This window comes from Chelonia mydas, chromosome 24, assembly GCF_015237465.2.
Source record: "Chelonia mydas isolate rCheMyd1 chromosome 24, rCheMyd1.pri.v2, whole genome shotgun sequence".
NCBI lineage: Eukaryota > Metazoa > Chordata > Testudines > Cheloniidae > Chelonia > Chelonia mydas.
Genome location: NC_051264.2, coordinates 15,343,679 through 15,365,820, shown reverse-complemented (window position 1 = coordinate 15,365,820; position 22,142 = coordinate 15,343,679). Strand labels below are relative to the sequence as shown.

At 49.3% G+C, this 22,142-nt stretch overlaps 1 long non-coding RNA gene across 1 annotated transcript; it reads right to left on the bottom strand.

The window, feature by feature from the left end:
- Positions 1-1,128: 1,128 nt before the first annotated feature.
- LOC122463724 lies at positions 1,129-21,825 on the bottom strand. Its single transcript, XR_006287322.1, has 3 exons — positions 21,572-21,825; positions 20,774-20,862; positions 1,129-1,229 (listed from the first exon to the last, which is right to left on the bottom strand). It is a non-coding gene; the product is annotated as an uncharacterized LOC122463724 (long non-coding RNA).
- Between the last annotated feature and the right edge of the window lie 317 nt (positions 21,826-22,142).

The following is a 22,142-nucleotide window of genomic DNA, read 5'->3' as shown; positions in this document are numbered from 1 at the left end:
CTTGTGTGTGGACGCTCTCACACTGGCAGAATAGTGGCTTTTTTCAGTTTCGTTTATGTCACTTGGGAGGGGGTTTAAGCTGAACCGGAGAATGTCACTGTTCTACCGGCACAAGAGCGTCCATGGGGTAGGGGGTTAAAGCCGTGGATCCAGTAAACCTGGCCTTTGAAGACAAGGCCCAAAAGCCTCATTAGAATCCTGCCCTGTGAATCTGGTCAGTTGCATTAACTGCAATGCTGGGGCAGTGGGTTTGCTGTGAGTGTGGTTTTCCATGCTGACCAGTATCGTCTTGTTGTTTCCTTGCTCTTTTTCTTGGCCTGTTTGTTGAATCTACCTATTGCCAATAGTCTTACACTTAGATTGAAAGCTCTTCTGGGAGGGCCTGTCTTTGTGTTATATCTTCGTACAGCACCTGGCACAATGGGGCCCTGGTTTCTATTTGCTACCGTAATACAAACAACTCACAATAATTGGCTCATAATATGGCCCATCGCCATATAAACAGGCTGACAGTCAATATCGATTCTAATCACGGCATCTTGCGATCATGTGACGCTTTATTGACTCATTCACTCCCTGCCACAGATCATGTTTAACGTAATAACGTTGTTAGATTCCACACCCGCCAGGCAGCGCGTATCCACGCTTACCTTCATTCACTAATCTCGGTATTTGTTGCCTTTGGGTTCACAGTCACCGCGCTGGTTTAATAAAGGTACATTGAACACATGCCGCTGCCTGCACCTTCCTGGGCATCTCTGCTCAGGCCTCCCGCCCAGGGTAAGTGGAGGGACCCAGGCTCCCCCCAGCTGCCAGCGCAGCTCTCCCCAGCCCAGCTCTGGAGGCTGCAGGTGGGAGGGGGTCGGATCCGCAGCCTGGCCACAGAAAGGGCCAGGTGGGCAGCTGTGTGGAGCTGCCGCGGACCCTCCACCTGCCTCCACCTGCCCTGGGTGGATTAGATGGGCCCCAGGGCAGTCCCCTTCTGGCCCTGCAGTCGATGAATCTGCGTTTTTCACCTGCAAAAGTTGTGTCTGAAAAGACTGGGCCCGGTTCTGGTTCCTCAGACTCTCCTTGGCATCAGTAGAAATAGCCGGGTCCCAATGCCGGTGTCCTCTGTTCTTGTGCGCGGAGCTGCGATGGGGTCCAAGAAAGCCGTGTGCTCCCCGTCTTCCTGCCAGGCCTTTCGGGCGAGCGAGAGCGGCTGCAGGGCTCCCCACGGATCCTCTGACCTAGAGAGCAGCCAAGGGAGAAGGCTGGGTCTGAGCATGTGTCAAGGTTCCTCCCCCACTCTGAACTCTAGGGTACAGATGTGGGGACCTGCATGAAAAACCTCCTAAGCTTATGTTTACCAGCTTAGGTCAAAACTTCCCCAAGGTACAAAATATTCCACCCTTTTGTCCTTGGATTGGCCGCTACCACCACCAAACAAATACTGGTTACTGGGGAAGAGCTGTTTGGACACGTCTTCCCCCCCAAAATACTTCCCAAAACCTTGCACCCCCCCCTTTCCAGGGAAATGTTGGATAAAAAGCCTCACCAATTTGCATAGGTGACCACAGACCCAAACCCTTGGATCTGAGAACAATGAAAAAGCATTCAGTTTTCTTACAAAAAGACTTTTAATAGAAATAGAAGTAAATAGAAATAAAAAAAAAAGATCCCCCCTGTAAAGTCAGGATGGTAGATACCTTACAGGGTAATTAGATTCAAAACATAGAGAATCCCTCTTGGCAAAAAACCTTAAGTTACAAAAAAGATACACAGACAGAAATAGTTATTCTATTCAGCACAATTCTTTTCTCAGCCATTTAAAGAAATCATAATCTAACACGTACCTAGCTAGATTACTTACTAAAAGTTCTAAGGCTTCATTCCTGGTCTATCCTCGGCAAAGACAGAATATAGACAGACACACATACACTTTGTTTCTCTCACTCCTCCCAGCTTTTGAAAGTATCTTGTCTCCTCATTGGTCATTTTGGTCAGGTGCCAGCGAGGTTACCTTTAGCTTCTTAACCCTTTACAGGTGAGAGGAGATTTCCTCTGGCCAGGAGGGATTTTACAGGGGTTTACCCTTCCCTTTATATTTATGACAGCATGGCTCTGCCTATTCACAGGTGACATATTGTCCCCGTCAGCAGCAGTGCGCTGGGCTGGCTTGAAAATCTCCCCGCTCATTTCCAGGAGTTCATGGGAGCTGAGATCTTGTGAAAATTCTCACCGGTGGGGCTGTGCAGTGCTCAGAATAATGGAGGCCCTGATCTCAGGCAGGGTCTTTGCAGCTCCTGGCACAATGGGGGCCTTGATCTTGGTCGGGGTCTGTGAAGCACCTGGCACGATGGGGTCCCGATCTCGGGAATCGGCCAGTGGGAGCTGTGGGGGTGGCGCTTGCGGGCACGGTCAGCGCAGAGACACGCTGTCCCCCTCCCCACAGGCACAAGCAGAGATGTGCCAGCAGCCAGCCGCTTCCAGGAGTGGCGTGGGGCTATTGCAGGCTGGCAGCCTGTCTGAGCCCTGCTGTGCCACCGGCCAGGAGCCACCTGTGGTAAGCGCCTCCTGGCCAGAGCCTGCACCTCACACCCTCTACTGCACCCCAACACTCTGCACCACCCAGGAGCTCCCTCCTGCACCAAACTCCCTCCCAGAGCCCACACCCCTCTGTGATGCTCTGTACCTCAGGTAACACCCGGCACCCCCATGTTCATCCTTGTAAAATGATTGTGTGGTATCCAATGCAAAGTTTGTCATGTCGGGTGTCTTTGGAAGGCTCACGATGTACTGAACATTGTTGTTACAGTGATGTTATAGGTTATACTTTCATGTATATAGTTATGAGGCTGAAAATGTATCCTCATGGCTTAAAGCATGCCCAGACAAAAACTCTCCAAGAGCAGAGGGGCACTTCACACCTCATCAGGACAGGCATGGGACAAGCCCAGCCCAGCCTCACTGGAACAATGGACACTGGCCTAGGCAGCAACAACAGAATCTGTTAGACCCTCGAGGGAGTCACCCCCCTTCCTTTGGTCAGTTTGGATCTGCGATGAGGTAGTGCTCACCTGACTCTGAAGGGTCGGGGGGGGAAAGCCAATAGTGAAGAAAGAACATGATAAAAGGGAGAGACGTTTGCCATGCTCTTCCTCTCTCTTGCACCTACATCTACAGACACCACACCACGCGACTGAAGCACTGAGCAAAGGGGAGAGCCTGGCTAAAGAGCAAGCAGCCAGCCTGTGGTGAGAAGCATCGAAGTTTGTAAGGACATTGCAAGTGTTCAGATCAGCTTAGAATGTGTTTTGCTTTTCTTTCATTTGACCAAATCTGACTTGTTATGCTTTGACTTATAATCACTTAAAATCTATCTTTATATTTAGTAAATCTGGTCGTCTATTCTACCTGAAGCCGTGTGTTTGGTTTGCAGTGTGTCAGAGACTCCCCTTGGGAGAACAAGCCTGGTACATATCAATTTCTTTGTTAAATTGACAAACTCATATAAGCTTGCAGCATCCAGCGGGCATAACTGGACACTGCAAGACGGAGGTTCCCAGGTTTGTGTCTGGGACCAGAGATATTGGCTAGTATCATTTGGTTGCAAGTAGCTGGGAGCAGCTTACATGCCAGAGGGTGTGCGTGAACAGCCCAGGAGTGGGGTTCTCACAGCAGAGCAGCGTGAGGCTGGCTCCCAGAGTCAAGGATTGGAGTGACCCAGCAGATCACCAGTCCGGATAATACCAGAGGGGAACTTCACACCCTCTCCGGCACCCCAATCCCCAGGTTTATTTTATTGTCCCCGCTAATAATAAAGATTTCTTTGTTGAACTCCCAAGAGGTGCCGACTTCCCCAGTTCCCAAGGGGTTCTCGACCCCCACTCCGCCCTGGGCCCCACCCCCGCTCCAACCCTTCCCCCAAGCCCCCTCCCCTGCCCTGCCTCTTCTCATCCCCGTGTCTCCCCCTCCTCCTGTATATCCGGAACGCCATTGGACAACTGATTGCAGCAGCTGGGAGGTGCTGATCCATGGGGTGCCAGTGGGTGCTAAACACCCACAATTTTTTCCATGGCTGCTCCAGCCCCAGAGCACCCACGGAGTCAGCGCCTATGGACCCTGCCAGGAGTCAATGCTTCAGTGGGGTGCCTTGACCATCACGGGTGCCCCGAGCGGCATACACAGGGCAGTACAGATACTTTCCTAGGTTTCTGGGTGTGGCTCAAGTCGATTTTAAGTTTGCAGAAGGAACCCCTCGGAAATTGAACCCCTTTTGGCTGCCAGCACTGGTGGAAGGGTTACACTGATATCCTTATAAACATCGACTCCCTTTCCAACATACAAAGATCCAGTCCAAACACTCAACCAGCAAGGCTGACACTTGGGTCCATTTTATGCCCTTTAATCCGTGTTTCCTAACTGCAATAAACCTCAGATGCATCAAGTGCCAGATCAAATTCCTTGGGCATTTATTAAAGTTTAAAAGCATTTCTATGGGGGGAGGGGGCAGCTGAATGATGATAAAGCCACAAGCAATGAGCACACATTGCAATTGAATCCACATTGCCCATTGCCTGCACAATACAGATGTGACCAGTTCCCAGGAACCTGGAACTGGGGCACCGCTGAGCCCTCTGTCTTACCAACCTGGGCTCCCTCTCACACTGTGATGCTGTGACAAGCTGCAAACCCCTCCAGGTCCTTAACACAGCCATCCACAGGCAGGGACACACCCAGCTGAGTTACTTGAATGCTTCTCCCAGCCACTCATGAACTATCAATAGAGAGGCTCCAGTCAATTCCCCCACCTCTCTCCCTAGGACTCCAGGGCTGTACCATCCTGCTCTGGTCAGAAGCCTGACCAGTGTAAGTTTATTACCCAGTCTGCCCCCCCTCGATGTGGAGAGGCCATGCAACAGCTTTAGTTCCTGAGCAGATTCCCCCAAGCACTTTAGGCAAGACACACTCAGCCCTGGTCTACACTACGAGTTTAGGTCGAATTTAGCAGCGTTAGATCGATTTAACCCTGCACCCGTCCACATGACAAAGCCATTTTTGTCGACTTAATGGGCTCTTCAAATTGATTTCTGTACTCCTCTCCGACGAGGGGATTAGCGCTGAAATCGACATCGCTGGGTCGAATTTGGGGTAGTGTGGATGCAATTCGACGGTATTGGCCCCTGGGAGCTATCCCACAGTGCTCCATTGTGACCACTCTGGACAGCACTCTGAACTCGGATGCACTGGCCAGGTACACAGGAAAAGCCCTGTGAACTTTTGAATTTAATTTCCTGTTTGGCCAGCATGGCAAGCTGATCAGCACAGGTGACCGTGCAGATCTCATCACCAGAGGTGACCATGGAGTCCCAGAATCGCAAAAGAGCTCCAGCATGGACCGACCGGGAGGTACTGGATCTGATCGCTGTATGGGGAGACGAATCCGTGCTATTAGAACTCCGTTCCAAAAGACTAAATGCCAAAATATTTGAAAAAATCTCCAAGGGCATGAAGGACAGAGGCTATAACAGGGTCCCGCAGCAGTGCCACGTGAAACTTAAGGAGCTTAGGCAAGCCTACCAGAAAACCCAAGAGGCAAACGCCCGCTTGGGGTCAGAGCCCCAGACATGCTGCTTCTATGTCATGTCACTTCTAGTCAGCGGTACCGCACTGGAGATTAGGAAACCTGGCCTGTACCCCTGGCTCTGGGAGAGGAGGGTTGTTTCTTTGTAGTGATTAGAGATAACTCTAAAGGGTTGCACATTTTGTAACTTCTGCAGGCCGAGCTCATTGCACCCCTCCATTCCCCCCACCTACTCCCTGTGTGCCACCCTCCCATCCCCCTCTATTTCTGGGGCTCCCTGCAGTGCCTTGCAATCTCCTCCCTGCACTGTGTGTCCCCCATCCCCTCTTGCCAGGGTTCCCCATTCTCCACCCATACCAGGGTCTATGTGTGCTCCCCCGTCCCACTACCCTAGGGCCACCCATTGTCCATACTGTGCCTGGGTCTGTGTGTGTCTTCCCCAGCTCCAAAGTACCTTCCTTCCCCCCATAAGGCAAGCGAGATGCAGACAGCTGGTGCTTTCTCTTCCTTGCCTTGAGCAGGCTTTGAGGTGGCAGGAGTTTAGGAAGGAGGTACGGATGAATGCATGGCCGTCCCTAGACATTGTGGTGCCCTACACAGGCCATCTGCGGGGGGGGGGAGCTGGCCCAAGGCATCCAAGGCGGGCCTGCGCCCAAGGTCTGTGCGGGCAGGAGCAGGCTTGGGGCTTCGGGGGCAGGGGAGAAACCACCCCCCAGCACGAGCCGGTGGTGCAGGTTGGGGCTGGGTCGTTCCACTTCCTGCTGCCCAGTGAGTGCAGGGAGGGCCCAACCCTGCACTCACAGGGCAGCAGGAAGTGGAGTGACCTGGCCCCAGCCCGCTTCGCTCTGCTCCTCCGGCTCTCAGCCTCGGGACTTGGGGGGTAGGGGAGAACTGCCCCCCAGCACTCACCGGCGGTGTGGCTGGGAGCCGGAGGAGCGGACCTGGCTGGGGCAGGGTCACTCCACTTCCCGCCTGACCCCTGCTGCAGTCCCCCAGGACATAGCTCAGGGGAAGGGGTGGAGTGGGGGCAGGTCTTGTGTGGAGCAGGGGTGGGAAGAAGCACCGTGGGGGCGGAGCAGGGGCAGGGGCTTTGGGGAAGGGGTAGAGTGGGGGAGGGACTGGGGCGGAGCAGGGGTGGGAAGAGGCGGCGTGGGGGAGGAGCAGGGGCGGGGGCTGCTTTCCTGGCCGGCTCAGCCGGCCGGGGAATCGGGCTGGCCGCTGGAGCAGCACGCAGCTGCGTAGGGCACCAGGAAATTTGGGGCAATTTGGTGCCCCAAATTTCCTGGTGCCCTACAGAGCTGCATAGTTTGCATATGGGTAAGGATGGCCCTGGATGAATGAAGCCTTCTCTCTCCAGCTGCCCTTGCTGGCTGAATATTTCTCCCTTGGGTTCCAAACAGGGTTAGTTTGTCATTTAGGGTGTTGACACATTACTCTATTGGAAGGATGAGCAGGGGTATTGTTACGCTGCAAGGTGCTAATGGCTGCTATTAAAATGAGAGTGACTCCATATGTCACCCATTTCCCCATCTTTCAGTGTTCTGAATATCCCCCAAATCAATAGCGTTCTGGCCACTGATGCCTAGAATATGCCCTGAAATTCTGGAATCCATCAGATCCAGCATTCAAAATTTATCACATCCAATGCCAGACGGGAGTGTGGATCGGTGGCTAAGGCTTGGCACTGGTACGCTTTCAAGAATTGGAGTTCCACCTGCTGTCTCCTGTCTTGGGCCACGTCTACACTACAGAGTGGAGTCCACTTAAGTTCCACTGACGATCATAAACTACCGTAATTACATCACTTGCGCATGTCCACACAATGCTCCTTATGCTGGCGGAGCACGTCCACAGTTGGTGCTTTAGCATCGACACAGAGAGCAGTGCACTGGGGGTAGCTATCCCACAGTGCAAATCGCCACTTTCTGTTTCTCAGCATTTTGGCAATGGATTGCAGTGCATCATAGGGATGGGCTTCTTGGGAGATATATATCCATGGGTATATATAATCCATATACCCACGTAATATGTTATAGGTCATTGAGGCCTAGTGTGGATGGAGTGTGCTTGACATGAGTATTTGCGTTGCGTGTTGGCAACTGAACCGAGAACTTAAGGTTTCAAACGGTCAAGAATTGTTTGTGCAAAACAACTTTGTTATGTCCCTGGGAAAGAAGAATCAGCAGACAAGGAAATAACACCAGCTGGACTGCTATTCAAATGTATAAGGATTGGAAGAAATGGCACGCCTTGGATCATGGCAGCCTGCCCTGGACTGTCTCCTTAGAGTTGTGGGTGAAAGGCCCAGACAACAGAGACAGAAGACTAATGATGTCACGAAGTGGATTATAAATGCATGTTTGATGTGTTTGCAATTTGGAGTCTTTCATCGATCCAGAGTCCTGTTTGGATGTTGGTGGGTAATGTTGGCTCCCCGCACCATGTCATTGAACTGAACCTCGACGGGCCCTCAGGACTTCATTCTGATCTTCGGACTCTGGTGTAGTAGTTTGGGGCATGAATGTGGAGTGAGTGAGATTCATTTTGTAAGCAATAAAGAGCACTTAAAGTATTACATACCAACACCGTGTCTGGTGTCTGCCTGCTCCCCCATCCCAAAGGGAAACCCCTGTTGTGGGTCTAACAGTCTCACCATCTCATGATGTAGTTTACTCTGTCCCATCCTCCCAGGGGTTTCCAACTACATTTTGCGACATTTTTCAACTGCCCTTGTAAACTGTGCGCCCACCATCTCTGCCTGAATGTATGGATCCTGCACGGCTCACCAGTCCTGTGATGAGCATTCTGAATAAAACGTGGCTGATCCTGCAGTATTTCATGAACTGAAAATCTGAAAGAAAAACTGTGGCACCTGCCCTCTGTGTGCCATGGAAAGAAGCAATTCAAGATTGACGTTGGCATTCACGGAGCAGCTGCATACGGTAGACCATTGCTCCTGGACTCGGGAACGGCACTGAGTGGAGGGATCAGATCATGATGCGGGTCTGGGATGATGAGCAGTGGCTGCAGAACTGTCAGATGCACAAAGCCACCTTCCTGGAACTGCGTGCAGAGCTCGTCCCTGCCCTGTGGTGCCAGGACACCAGAATGAGAGCTGCCCTCATGGTGGAAAAGTGAGTGGTGATCACTTGGTGGAAGCTGGCAATTCCAGACTGCTACCGGTCAGTTGCAAATCAGTTTGGAATTGGGAAGTCCATCGTGGGGGTTGTGGTGATGCAAGTGTGCAGGGCCATTCATTGCCTCCTGATATGAAGTCCTGTGACTCTGGGTAATGCATGGGGAAATAGTGGAAGGCTTTGTGGCAATGGGATTCCCTAACCGCAGCGGGGCAATAGATGGCAGGTGTATCCCAGCTTTGGCCCCGACCATCTTGTGATGGAGTACATCAACAGAAATGGCTACTTCTCTGTGATTCTGCAGGTGCTAGTGGATCACTGGGCGCATTTCACTGACATCAGTGCAGGGTGGTCAGGGAAGGTGCATGACGCACACATCTTCAGGAAGACTGGCCTGTATAGAAAGCTGCATGCAGGGACTTTCTTTCCAGAACAGAAGATTCCAATAGGGGATGTGGAAACGCCCACAGTGATCCTGGGAGACCCAGCCTACCCCTTACTCCTGTGGCTCATGAAGCCTTACACCAGGCATTTTCCAGCACCTGCATGACCCACTGTCCGGCTTTCCCCCTCCTTGCCTCCCGTCTCTCTGCCTGCCCAGCACACCCTGGGCCTGGTATCTGGTTGTCAGAGGTTTACATTTAGCCACTCTCCACATTCTGGAAGGGCACCTCTGGGCCACCAAACTGCCACACTTATAAAGTTTTGGGAAGTTCATTTCCTTGGGGTTTTTTCAAAGATCATTTTCAGCATGTGGAATAGGAGCAGTAATTTCACATGTGGGGGCAGATAGGGCTGAAAGGCCTTTGTCTTTGTACTAGGCTCACACTGAGGAACTCTGACTTTAGTCTGGGAAGCGAAAGCATTTCACCAATCGCTCTTTTGAGCTTTAAATGGTAAGTGTAGACATAGCCTAAGAGCCCATTCAAGATGGAGTGGCCTGTTAACACCTCTGCAGTTATAGGACAGAAAGAGGTCACTGGGTTACAGATTGTTGCAGTAAGACATAAATCCAGTGCCTTTGTTCAATTCATGATTTTTAGTGTTTAGCAGAGTTATGAATTTATGCTCCCAAGAGCGTCTTTTGAAAGCATTGTGCAGGTTTCCGTTGAGGTTGAGGACTGATAGGTGAGATACAGAGTGATCACGCTGTGAAAAGTGCTCACCCCCAGGTGATAGGGTGTTTTTGTCTGTTATCATTTTCCTGGGTGAGTTCACTTGAGAGAGTAGTGATTGTCTGGCTTCACCCACATAGTTGTTATTAGGACATTTAGTGCACTGGATGAAGTGCATATGTTGTGATAGGCGTGTGTAGGATCCATGGATCTTGAAAGGTGAGTGGTGGAGGGTACTGATAATTGAAGCAATGGGGTTACGGCTGCAGGTTTTGGATCTGTTGTTCTGGGAGGGTCTGGTACCGCTTTGAGCTTGTGTGTCCTGGTCTCGAGGGAGTTTGTTTCTGATGATGAACTTGGAGAGGCTGGGGGGTTCTTTGAAGGCCTGAAGTGGGTGTCCAAGAAAGATTTCTTTCAGGATGGGGTCCCCATGGAGTCTGGGTTGTAGTTATTTGATGATACCCTGTATGGGTTCCAATGTGCGGTTGTAGGTGACCACTAGGGGTGTGGGTGGCCTGTTTCATGACCTGCTGACATATCTCTATCCCCATCACCTTTCCCCCATGTTTTTACCTGTGGATCTGAAAATCATCACATATCATGTCCTCTAGTCCCCAGTCCATATGTGGGGATATCTTATTGCCAGCACTACACAGGCACATACGTTCCTGTATTGTTTTCCCGTCCCTTATGTTATTTTCTGCCCCAGTGTTTCTTTTCTCCTATCCTGTCTCACTCTCTTGCCTTTTGATTGAATTCTGAAGTTAACTATGCTGTATTCATCCAAGCCGGCCTTGTCCAGAATATAAGTCACAGGTGTCAGGGTTGACTTGCCAGCCAAAGCATCCACTCATAATTGGCCAGCTGTCAATTGTTCCCAAAACAACAAAACCCATATTTCACCCATCTTTTCTACCTGTCTCCTCCCTCATATGTCTGTCTATTTGTTTAGAACAGGATGAGTAAATGCCCTCTAAACACATCAGGATTGAGAGTAAAATTAACTCTTTCCTTTTCATCAAAAAAGGTGGTTCTGAAAATAAGAGACTGGTAATTTGCCTCCAAAAGGAGAATGGTTTTGACTGTTTGTTTTGCATAATCACTCAACCACAGTTTCAATATAAATGCTTGTTTTAGTTTTGTGTTCTTTCTTGTGTTTGATCAATACATTTTAACTTGAATGAATGCCTTTGGGTATTTGCCAAGTAACCAAGAAGAACTAAGGTCTCTGTTTAAAATAATCCCGAACCGACCTATCACCATTTAATGTTGGACAGTGAAGAAGTTTATAAACACCCATAACTCTTCAGGCCTTTGAGATGAGTATCAGTAAAATACAACAGATACCAGCCTGATCCATGTGAGATCCTGCTGTGTCTTCCCTTCTGTTTGGTATTCCTTTCCAACCCCCACTATCTACGTCCTCTCCCCTCTCTCTCTTTTGGCTTTTTCACCTGATCCTGAAACCAACTGCGCTGCACAGAACTAGCACAATGAGATGACATGGCCCATCCAGCTCTGCCTGGCCTGAGAAGGACCATGAAGGAGAGGGACATGACCAGATGAAGTCGTTAACAATGGACCTGTTATTCCTTGACTTTAGCCAAGCTTTTGATACGGTCTCCCACAGTACTCTTGCCAGCAAGTTAAAGAAGTATGGGTTGGATAAATGGACTCTAAGGTGGATAGAAAGCTGGCTAGACCATTGGGCTCAACAAGTAGTGATCAATGGCTCCATGTCCAGTTGGCAGCTGGTATCAAGCGGAGTGCCCCAAGGGTCGGTCCTGGGGCTGGTTTTGTTCAATATCTTCATTAATGATCTGGAGGATGGCGTGGATTGCACCCTCAGCAAGTTTGCAGATGACACTAAACTGGGAGGCGAGGTAGATACGCTGGAGGGTAGGGATAGGATACAGAGGGCCCTAGACAAACTAGAGGATTGGGCCAAAAGAAATCTGATGAGGTTCAACAAGGACAAGTGCAGAGTCCTGCACTTAGGACGGAAGAATCCCATGCACTGCTACAGACTAGGGACCGAGCGGCTAGGCAGCAGTTCTGCAGAAATGACCGAGGGGTTACAGTGGACGATAAGCTGGACAGGAATCAACAGTGTGCCCTTGTTGCCAAGAAGGCCAATGGCATTTTGGGATGTATAAGTAGGGGCATTGCCAGCAGATCGAGGGATGTGATCGTTCCCCCCTATTCGACATTGGTGAGGCCTCATCTGGAGTAGTGTGTCCAGTTTTGGGCTCCACACTACAAGAAGGATGTGGAAAAATTGGAAAGAGTCCAGCGGAGGGCAAAAAAAATGATCGGGGGCTGGGGCACATGACTTATGAGGAGAGGCTGAGGGAACTGGGATTGTTTAGTCTGCAGAATTGAAGAGTGAGGGGGGATTTGATAGCTGCTTTTAACTACCTGAAGGGGGGTTCCAAAGAGGATGGAGCTCGGCTGTTCTCAGTGGTGGCAGATGACAGAACAAGGAGCAATGGTCTCAAGTTGCAGTGGGGGAGGTTTAGGTTGGATATTAGGAAACACTATTTCACTAGGAGGGTGGTGAAGTACTGGAATGGGTTCCCTAGGGAGGTGGTGGAATCTCCTTCCTTAGAGGTTTTTAAGGCCCAGCTTGACAAAGCCCTGGCTGGGATGATTTAGTGGGGGATTGGTCCTGCTTTGAGCAGGGGGTGGGACCATTGCTCCTTTTTCTGTCATCTGCCACCACTGAGAACAGCTGAGCTCCATCCTCACTGGAACCCCCCTTCAGGTAGTTGAAGGCTGCTATCAAATCCCCCCTCACTCTTCTCTTCTGCAGACTAAATAAGCCCAGTTCCCTCAGCCTCTCCTCATAAGTCACGTGCTCCAGCCCCCTAATCATTTTCGTTGCCTTCCACCGGACTCTTTCCAATTTGTCCACATCCCTTCTGTAGTGGGGGGACGAAAACGGGATGCAATACTCCACGTGTGGCCTCACCAGTGCCGAATAGAGGGGAATAATCACTTCCTTCCATCTGCTGGCAATGCAGCCCAGTATGCCGTTGGCCTTCTTGGCAATGACGGCACGCTGCTGACTCATATTCAGCTTCTCGTCCACTGTAATCCCCAGGTCCTTTTCTGCAGAATTGCTGCTTAGCCAGTCAGTCCCCAGCCTGTAGCAGTGCATGGGATTCTTCCTTCCTAAGTGCAGGACTCTGCACTTGTCTTTGTTGAACCTCATCAGATTTCTTTTGGCCCAGTTCTCCAATTTGTCTAGGTCACTCTGGACCCTATCCCTACCCTCTAGCTTAGTGTCATCTGCGAACTTGCTGAGGGTGCAATTAATCCCATCATCCAGATCATTAATAAAGATGTTGAACAAAACCGGCCCCAGGACCAACCCCTGGGGCACTCTGCTTGATACCGGCTGCCAACTAGACATGGAGCCGTTGATCACTACCTGTTGAGCCCGACAATCGAGCCAGCTTTCTATACACCTTATAGTCCATTCATCCAATCCATACTTATTTAACTTGCTGGCAAGAATACTGTGGGAGACCATCAAAAGCTTTGCTGAAGTCAAGGAATAACACGTCCACTGCTCTCCCCTCATCCACAGAGCCAGTTATCTTGTCATAGAAGGCAATCAGGTTGGTCAGGCATGACTTGCCCTTGGTGAATCCATGTTGACTGTTCCTGATCACCTTCCTCTCCTCCAAGTGCTTCAAAATGGATTCCTTGAGGACCTACTCCATGATTTTTGCCGGGGACTGAAGTGAGACTGACCGGTCTGTAATTCCCTGGGTTTTCTTTCTTCCTTTTTTAAAATATGGGCACCATATTTGCCTTTTTCCAATCAACCGGGACCTCCGCTGATAGCCACAAATTTTCAAAGATAATGGCCAATAGCTCTGCAATCACATCAGTCAACTCCCTCAGCACCCTCGGATGCATTAGATCTAGACCCATGGCCTTGTGCATGGACTTGTGCACGTCCAGCTTTTCTAAATAGTCCTTAACCTGTTCTTTCTCCACAGAGGGCTGGTCATCTCCTCCCCATGCTGTGCTGCCCAGTGCAGCAGTCTGGGAGCTGACCTTGACCGTGAAGACCGAGGCAAAAAAAACATTGAGTACTTCAGCTTTTTCCACATCATCTGTCACTGTGTTACCTCCCCCATTCAGTAAGGGGCCCACACTTTCCCTGACCTTCTTCTTGTTGCTAACATACCTGTAGAAACCGTTCTTGTTACCCTTCACAACCCTTGCTAGCTGCAACTCCAATTGTGCCTTGGCCTTCCTGATTATGCCCCTGCATGCTCTAGCAATATTTTTATACTCCTCCCGAGCAGTGGTGAGCTGGAGCCGGTTCGCACCTGTTCGCGCGAACTGGTTGTAAAATTTTGCAGCCGGTTAGAACCAGTTGTTCAACGGGTGGGCAAACTCCGGCCTGCGGGCCACATCCGGCCTGCAGGCCACATCCGGCCTGCAGGACCATCATGTCCGGCCCACCTGAGCTCCCGACTGGGGAGGATCCTCTGACTGAGAATCCCTTTTGAATTTTCACTCACCCGGCGGTGCTCCGGGTTGTCGGTGGCACTTTGGTGGCAGGTACTTCAGTACTGCCAAAGACCTGGAGCAAGTGAAGGAACCGGTTCTTCAGGTTTTGGCAGCTCATCACTGCTCCCTAGTTATCTGTCCAAATTTCCGCTTCTTGTAAGCTTCCTTTTTGAGTTTAAGCTCCCCAAAGATTTCACTGCTAAGCCAAGTTGGTCACCTGTCATATTTGCTATTCTTTCTGCACCGTGGGATGGTTTGTTCCTGTGCCCTCAATAAGGCTTCTTTAAAATACAGCCAGCTCTCCTGGACTCCTTTCCTTCTCATATTAGCCTCCCAGGGGATCCTGCCCATCAGTTCCCTGTAGGAGTCTAACTCTGCTTTTCTGAAGTTCAGGGTCCATATTCTGCTGCTCTCCTTTCTTCCTTTTGTGAGGATCCTGAACTCAACCATCTCGTAGTCACTGCTGCCCAGGTTGCCACCCAGTTCTACTCCCCCTACCAATTCTTCTGTGTTTGTGAGCAGCAGGTCAAGAAGAGCACGGCCCCTAGTCGGTTCCTCCAGCACTTGCACCAGGAAGTTGTCCATACAGGGGTGGCGAGCTGTATGGGCCTGTGGTGCCCGGGCTTCAGGAATATTCAGGGCCCAAGGGCCCAGCTCCACCAATGCTTGGGGCTGGGTCTCTCCCCCAGCCCCGCCTGCCGGCCCCGCCTGCCACCCCAAGGTGATTTAAAAGGGCCCAGGCTGGGGTCCCGTGGCTGCCACCGCCACCAGCACCAGTGCAGCAGGACTAAGGCGGCTAACTGCCTGCCCACGCCGCGCCGCTCCCGGAAGTGGCTGGCACGTCTCTGCAGCCCCTGGGAGAGGAGGGTGTCTCCCTGCACTGCCCCAGCCCTGAGCACCGAGCTGCTGCCAGAGGGGTGTGCGGGTTGCTTTTGGGAGCCGGCACCACCTGAGGTAAGCACCAACCCCATGACCCCCTCCTGCACCGCAACCCCCTGTTCCATCCCAGAGCCCACACCCGGCACCCAAACTCCCTCCCAGAGCCCCAAACCCCTCCTGCACCCCAACCCCCTGCCCGCAACAAGCACCCAAGCTCCCTCCCAGAGCCTGCACCCCTTCCGCACCCAAACTCCCTCCTAGAGCCTGAGGCAGGTGTGTGTGTGGTGGTGGGGAAGGAGAGGGGGCGGGACTTGGACCCTTTCTGGGCACCACCAAAAATTATCCAAACCTGCTGCTAGTGATGCCATATAATGTGTCAGCGCTGACCAGGCCTTACAGGATATGTCTACAGTGCAATAAAAGTCCTGCAGCACTGAATGTCAATTGACTTGGGCTCCAGGGGGCTTGGGCTGAGGGGCTAAGAAGAACAGTGTAGACTTTCCAGCATGGGCTCTGAATGAGGAGGGAGGGTCTCGGAGCTCGGGCTCCAGCCTGAACATCTCCCCTGCTGTTTGTAGCCCCACGGCCTGAGCCCTGCGAGTCCGAGTCAATTGACCCGGGCTCAGACTTGGCACTGTGGGTTTTCCTTTGCAGACTAGACATACCCACAGTGTATCCCCAGTGGCTCTTGCCCATCAGCTGATGAGGCGGAAAGCTAGCAGAAGCAGATCTGAGCATGACCCTGAGAAGAACCAGGGACATGAATCTCACAGTAGCCAGGCTGGGGGCACGTGTAGTTCGGTGGGTATGTTAACGATAGAAAGGTGAGGGAGGCGTCATTTGCGTCGTGCACATCTACAGAACCATAATTTCAATGGTGCAGCATTCCCTGCTCCCCAGCTCCAGGTCCTCCAGTTGATGGAAATTTGACAATACAGTGTTGCCGGAAATGGGTCGAGTTGGGTATCACTCAAAAGCCCTTTGTCCCACAGACACAATGGCGGCAACCACGACTAATCTAGATAATTATTTGTAGCTTCCCAGAGTCATAACAGTAGGACTGGAAGGGAGGTCGCTAGGTTTTCTAATCCAGTCCTCTGCGCTGCGGCAGGACTAAGCATTATCATTCCAGACCATCCCTGACAATTGTTTGTCCAACCTCATCTTAAAAACCTCCAGTGACAGAGATTCCACAACTTCCCTAGGGAATTTGTTCCAGTGCTTAATTTACCCTGACAGTTAGGGAGTTTTTCCTAATGCCTCACCAAAAAAATCTCCTTTGCTGCAATTTAAGCCCATTGCTTCTTATCCTGTCCTCAGTGATGAAGAACAATTTATCACTCTCCTCTTTATAACAACCTTTTACGTTCTTGAAGGCTGGTATCAGGTTCCCCCTCATTTGTCTCTTCTCCAGACTAGACAAACCCATTTTTTCAATCTTTCCTCATAGGTCATATTTTCTAGACCTTTAATCATTTTTGTTGCTCTTTGCAGAACTTTCTCCAATTTGTCCACATCTTTCCTGAAGTGTAATGCCAAGAAATGGACACAATACTCTAGCTGAGGCCTTATATGTGCCGAGGAGAGTGGAAAAATCACACAACACTCCTGCTAATGCATCCCAGAATGATGTTTGCTTTTTTGGCAACAGTTTGACATGGGTGACCCATATTTAGTTTCTGATCTTCTATAACCCCCGGCTCTTTACTGCAGTGCTTCTTCCTAGGCAGTCATTTCTCCTTTTGTATGTGTGCAACTGATTAGTCTTTCCTAAGAGTGGTACTTTGCATTTGTCCCTGTCAAATTTCATCCTGTTTATTTCAGACCATTTCTCCAGTTTCTCATGATAATTTTGAATTTTAATTCCACCCTCCAAAGTGCTTGCAACCCCTCCCAGCTTGGTATCAACCGCAAACTTTATAGGTGTACTCTCTATGCCATTACCCAAAGCATTTATAAAGGATCCAGAGCAGATCCCTGCGGGACCCCACTCGATATGCCCTTCCAGCCTGACTGTGAACCACTGAGAACTACTCTCTGAATACGGTATTCCAACCAGTTGTACACCCACCTTATAAATGGTTCATCTGAGCAGTATTTCTCGAGCTTGCTTTTGAGAAGGCCATGTGAGAGAGTTACCAAAAGACTGTATATTCGAGGAAATGTTTAAAAATCTGTGTTGATTTAATTATACTTGAACACAGGCATGTCCAACATGGAGCCCTCACAAATTTAAATTGTGGCCCTCGGCTGGCAGTGCTGTGTTAGCCATTAAGGCTCGGAACATGAGACCTGATGAATGTCTGTAATGTTACAGATCACTGTCAATGGAGGGAGTGCTTCAGACTGGTTTGCCATCATCAGCAAAATGCAAAGGGGTTCAGTTGTATAGATTATCAGCTTTGTGCTTTATGCCAAAAGAATTAAGAGGCACTGCTTGAGATGTCAGCATCCAGCCAGATGTTACCGGCTGGACGCAGGAAAGTACTGGAATCTGTCCACAAATGGTATAGACACAGTTATATAACATACATGTAACATAAGACTACATGGCAAATTTCTGAACAAGAAAACTGCCTGCTGTTTGTTTCTCCTGTGTCCAAAGAAACTGGCTTTTGTGCAGATCTACAAAGCTACCCGATTATCCCCCTGCACTCCTCTCCTTTGCCATCGTGCCTACAAACAGCTTGACACTTGTTAGGGTGCAGGGGTGCTCAGACACCTCCCTTCCCCCGTCTCTCATGCTGACTGACAATTGATCGCTCAGTTTGCTGGTGGCTCAGAAAAAGATCTGATGGAAACATTTAGACTTTTTTGGCATTTTTAGGGGGGTTTTGGTGTGACTGAAACAATTGGCTGAAATCAACGTGCGTTCGTTATGAGTTTTAGTCTAACTGAATCTGCATTTTTCAACAAAGAACATTTTGCCAAAACATTTCACCGAGTGAACGCTGACTGATATTGTCTTATCGTTTCCGTGGGCTCCTCTGTCTGTTTCCATCCATCACCGCTTGTCTTATACTCAGGGTGTAACAGCTCTTCGGGGCAAGGACCATATTTTTATTCTGTGTTTGTGCAGCACCTGGGACAGTGGGAGTCCTGGTCTGTGACTGGGGCACCTGGGTGCTACCGTAATGCACCTAATAAATAGCAATAATAATAAAAACAAAAATTCTCATGGAAAGTGTTGTCTTTCCACAATTTCCCCCTCTCTCCCCTCCCCCCACAGGAAAACTGAATACTGAAGATTTTGGGCTGAAATCTGAAATCTGAAAATTTTTCAATGTTTGGTAAATTTAGGCTGCAAGATTTGGGGTGGGGGGGGTTCGGCAGGATTATTTTTCTGGATGAAACTGTCAGCAATCTTATTTTCATCTAGTTCCCTGGTAGGGTCTTGATGCACTTTAAGGACAGCTACACTATTCAGTTGCATCTGTCCCACTGATGATGGGGGATAATTTTTAAATCTTCTGAAGCTGGAGAATGAGTTCAGGATGATTCAGGCACAGTGAGAAGAATTCTTATAAATTTGCAGTACTCTGGAAAGATAGTGCTTCCAGAGTACTGCAAATGACTCCAAGATCTTTTTCTTGATGGATAACAGCTAATTTAGGCACCATCATTTTGTATGTGTAGTAGGGATTATATTTTGCCATGTGCATTACTTTGCATTTATATTGAATTTCAACTGCCGTTTAGTGGCCAAGTCATCCAATTTTGTGAGATCCCTTTGTAGCTCTTTGCAATCAGCTTTGGACTTAACTATCTTGAGTAGTTTAGTATCACTGTTTACCCCTTTTTGCAGATCATTTATGAATATGTTGAATACGACTGGTCCCAGTACGGACCCCGGGGGGACACCACTATTTACCTCTCTCCATTCTGAAAACGGACCATTTATTCCTACCCTTTGTTTCCCCTCTTTTAACTGGAGTGCCTGGTGAAGCTTTCAGGATCATCTAATGATCCTTAATTTAATTTAATGACAAGACTTTTGTTATCTTAATCACCCTGCCTCTGTTTAGAAACATACTCCCTGCCCCAAGGGCAGAATTTGTTAATAGCAAGAACCGATCACATTCCACACTCAAGCTCTGGCTCCTGGGTGGTGGACACCCACTATTTTCTTTCTGTGGGTGCTTGGGCCCCGGAACACCCACGAAGTCGGCACCTATGCTGGAGCCCCTGGTGGGTCGGGGGAACCAATCTTTGCTGCTGGAACAAAATCAGCTGCTGAGGGAAAACTTTCCAGGACTTTGCTTCAGGAACTGAAACAAAGAGAAGGAACTGACTTTTCTCTAATAACTAAAGAGTTTCCTGTTTTTCTTGAGGCACGGGTCAGGGCTGAGCAGGGAGAGGTTTCTTGTAGCCTGCGGTAGAACAAGATTCAGTCCCTCCCCTTATTGGGAAAAGATCCTAGATTAAACCTCTTCCGTTTTTCTGTTATTTTCCCCGTTCTCTATTTACAGCTGCAGTGAATCCTCAGCAATTTCAGGTCCTCTTCTCTTCTCCCTCAGCCCTCTGCCAAGTGGAGCATACACCGGAAACCTCAAACTCTTTCTCCACAAGCACTGCCTAGTACAGAAAGAGAAACATGGAAATGTTCCCTTTGCAAGCTGTCTCCTCCTTTGGGATGATTCTCCACCATGTTGTGTGTCATCATTTACACCAGCGCAAAATAGATCTAAAAAGCTGCTATTCTGGCTTGGTAGAGTTGTATACCTGCTTTGCACTCTTGTGTATGAGTTTGCAAGGTGGAAGCAATGGAGAATTTTTCATTGCTCAAACTGCCCCGTATGATTTACAGAGGGTTTTGAGAAAAGGAGGACTCGTGGCACCTTAGAGACTAACCAATTTATTTGAGCATAAGCTTTCGTGAGCTACAGCTCACTTCATCGGATGCATTCAGTGGAAAATACAGTGGGGAGAGATAGTCTCAGGAGCCAGGTTGGAGGATGAATTTGCATCTGACTCCTGTGGAAACAGAAAGCAAAAGTCTGAGCTGCTCTTTTCCCAGAAATGGCAGGAAATCAGGAAGTAGGGCTGGCTCTCAGTCAGCAAACAAAACTCTGACAGGGAAGGGAACGGCATGTGGCCCGGTTTAGCCTGGCGTCCATCTGACAGCAGCTCGAAAACTCATTTCTCTCCCCAATAGAAGTTGGTTCAGTAGAATATATCACCTTACCCACCTTGTCTCGCTCATAAACTCTGGCATCATGATCTGACTTTTGTCACATTTTCCTAGGTGAAAAAATGTAAGAGAAAGTCGGGAAACTCCCCTTTATCTCTATGTTCTACCTCTACCTGCCACGCCCATGTGTTGGATTGCTCAGAGAATTCGACAAAAGGAGTCTCCAGAAAAGCCTACCCATAAAATCAGTCAATGTTTATATTTGGTAATTTTGCTTGAATCTTTGATTGTGTTTGTATTATCTGCATTTGTTATTTAGGTTCATAGTGGTCTATTTTCTGCAATGAGAGAAAAGGGAGCGGCCCATAGGGCGGGGCAAGCGGTGGAGCAATTACCACCTTCCAGTAATACAGACCTGTTCCCAGGACACCGTGTGCTGATGTGTTAGCCGGGCACTGGGCAGGGCTGGAGGTCTGGAGGAAGGTTAGATCCCAAGCTGTGCCCCTGAAGGTGTAACAATAAAATAATCAGATCCCCTAATTCACCACTGGAACATAGGGATTGCCAGACAGGGTCAAAGCCAAGGTTGCCCTACTCTGGTATCCTGTCTTTGACAGTGGCTAGCACTGGAGATCCAGAGGAAATGGAAAGAACTTCACAGTAGGGAGAACCTCCTGTTATGGACTTCCCTGGGACTGGGGTACCACTGAGTCCTCTGGCTTACCAATCTGGCCCCCCTCTTAACTTGTGAGGCTTTGACAAACTGCAGTCCTCTCCAGGTCTGGCACTTACACAGCCATACACAAACAGGGACACACCCAGCTGCAGTTACACGAATGCTTTTGCTAGTCACTCATGAATCAACAATAGAGGCTCCAGGCAGTCCCCTAGCTCCCTAGCCTAGGACCTCAGAGCTGTACCATCCTGCCCTGGTCAGAAGCCTGACCAGTATACATTTATTACCCAGTTCTCCACTCTCTCAGTGTGGAGAGGCAATGCACCAGCCCCTGTTCCTGAGCAGATTTCCCTTTGCATTTCAAACAACACACTGTTTTAAGTGAAAAATATCAAACAAGATTAAGCACAAAAAGACAGATTTTAAGTGATTATAAGTCTTAAGCATACAGCTCAAAGTAGATTACTTAAGAAACAAAATCATATGAAAATCTAAGTTTTATAAACTAGACAGGATTTGAATCAAGCAGTGTCTCACCCTGAGAGTACAAGCAGTATGCAGATCTTTCAGACACAGTCTGGGATACCTTCTTTTCCTCCTTATGACCATCTTCCCCCATTCAGTCTTTGTTCCTGAGATGTTTCCAGGTGTTGAGTTGTGGGGGGAGTGAGGCTAAGTGACGATGTCACTTCCTCCCTTTACAGCTTCTGCCATGTGCAGAGAACTTCATTGTCCGAAACAAAAGCCCCCAGCACAGTTTAGTTAGCATAAAAGTACAGGTACAAGATGGAGTCCAGCATGCTTCGATGAGTCATAGTTGGGACCATTACTCATATTCTGGCTAGAACATTCACAGGAATGTCCATCAGTTGGGGATGAGCTTTTTCTGTGGCCCATTGTGTTCATTGATGGGCCATTATCTTGGATAGTCCATTCACAATATGCTGGCTAGACTGGATATAGTTACCTTGTGGGACTTACCCAGGAGCAAACACATTTGAAATACAAGTACATGGTTATTATTCATAACTTCAGATATGAAGATGATATTTGCATACAAATAGGATAATCAGATTCAGCAAATCATAACTTTTCCATTGACACTTCG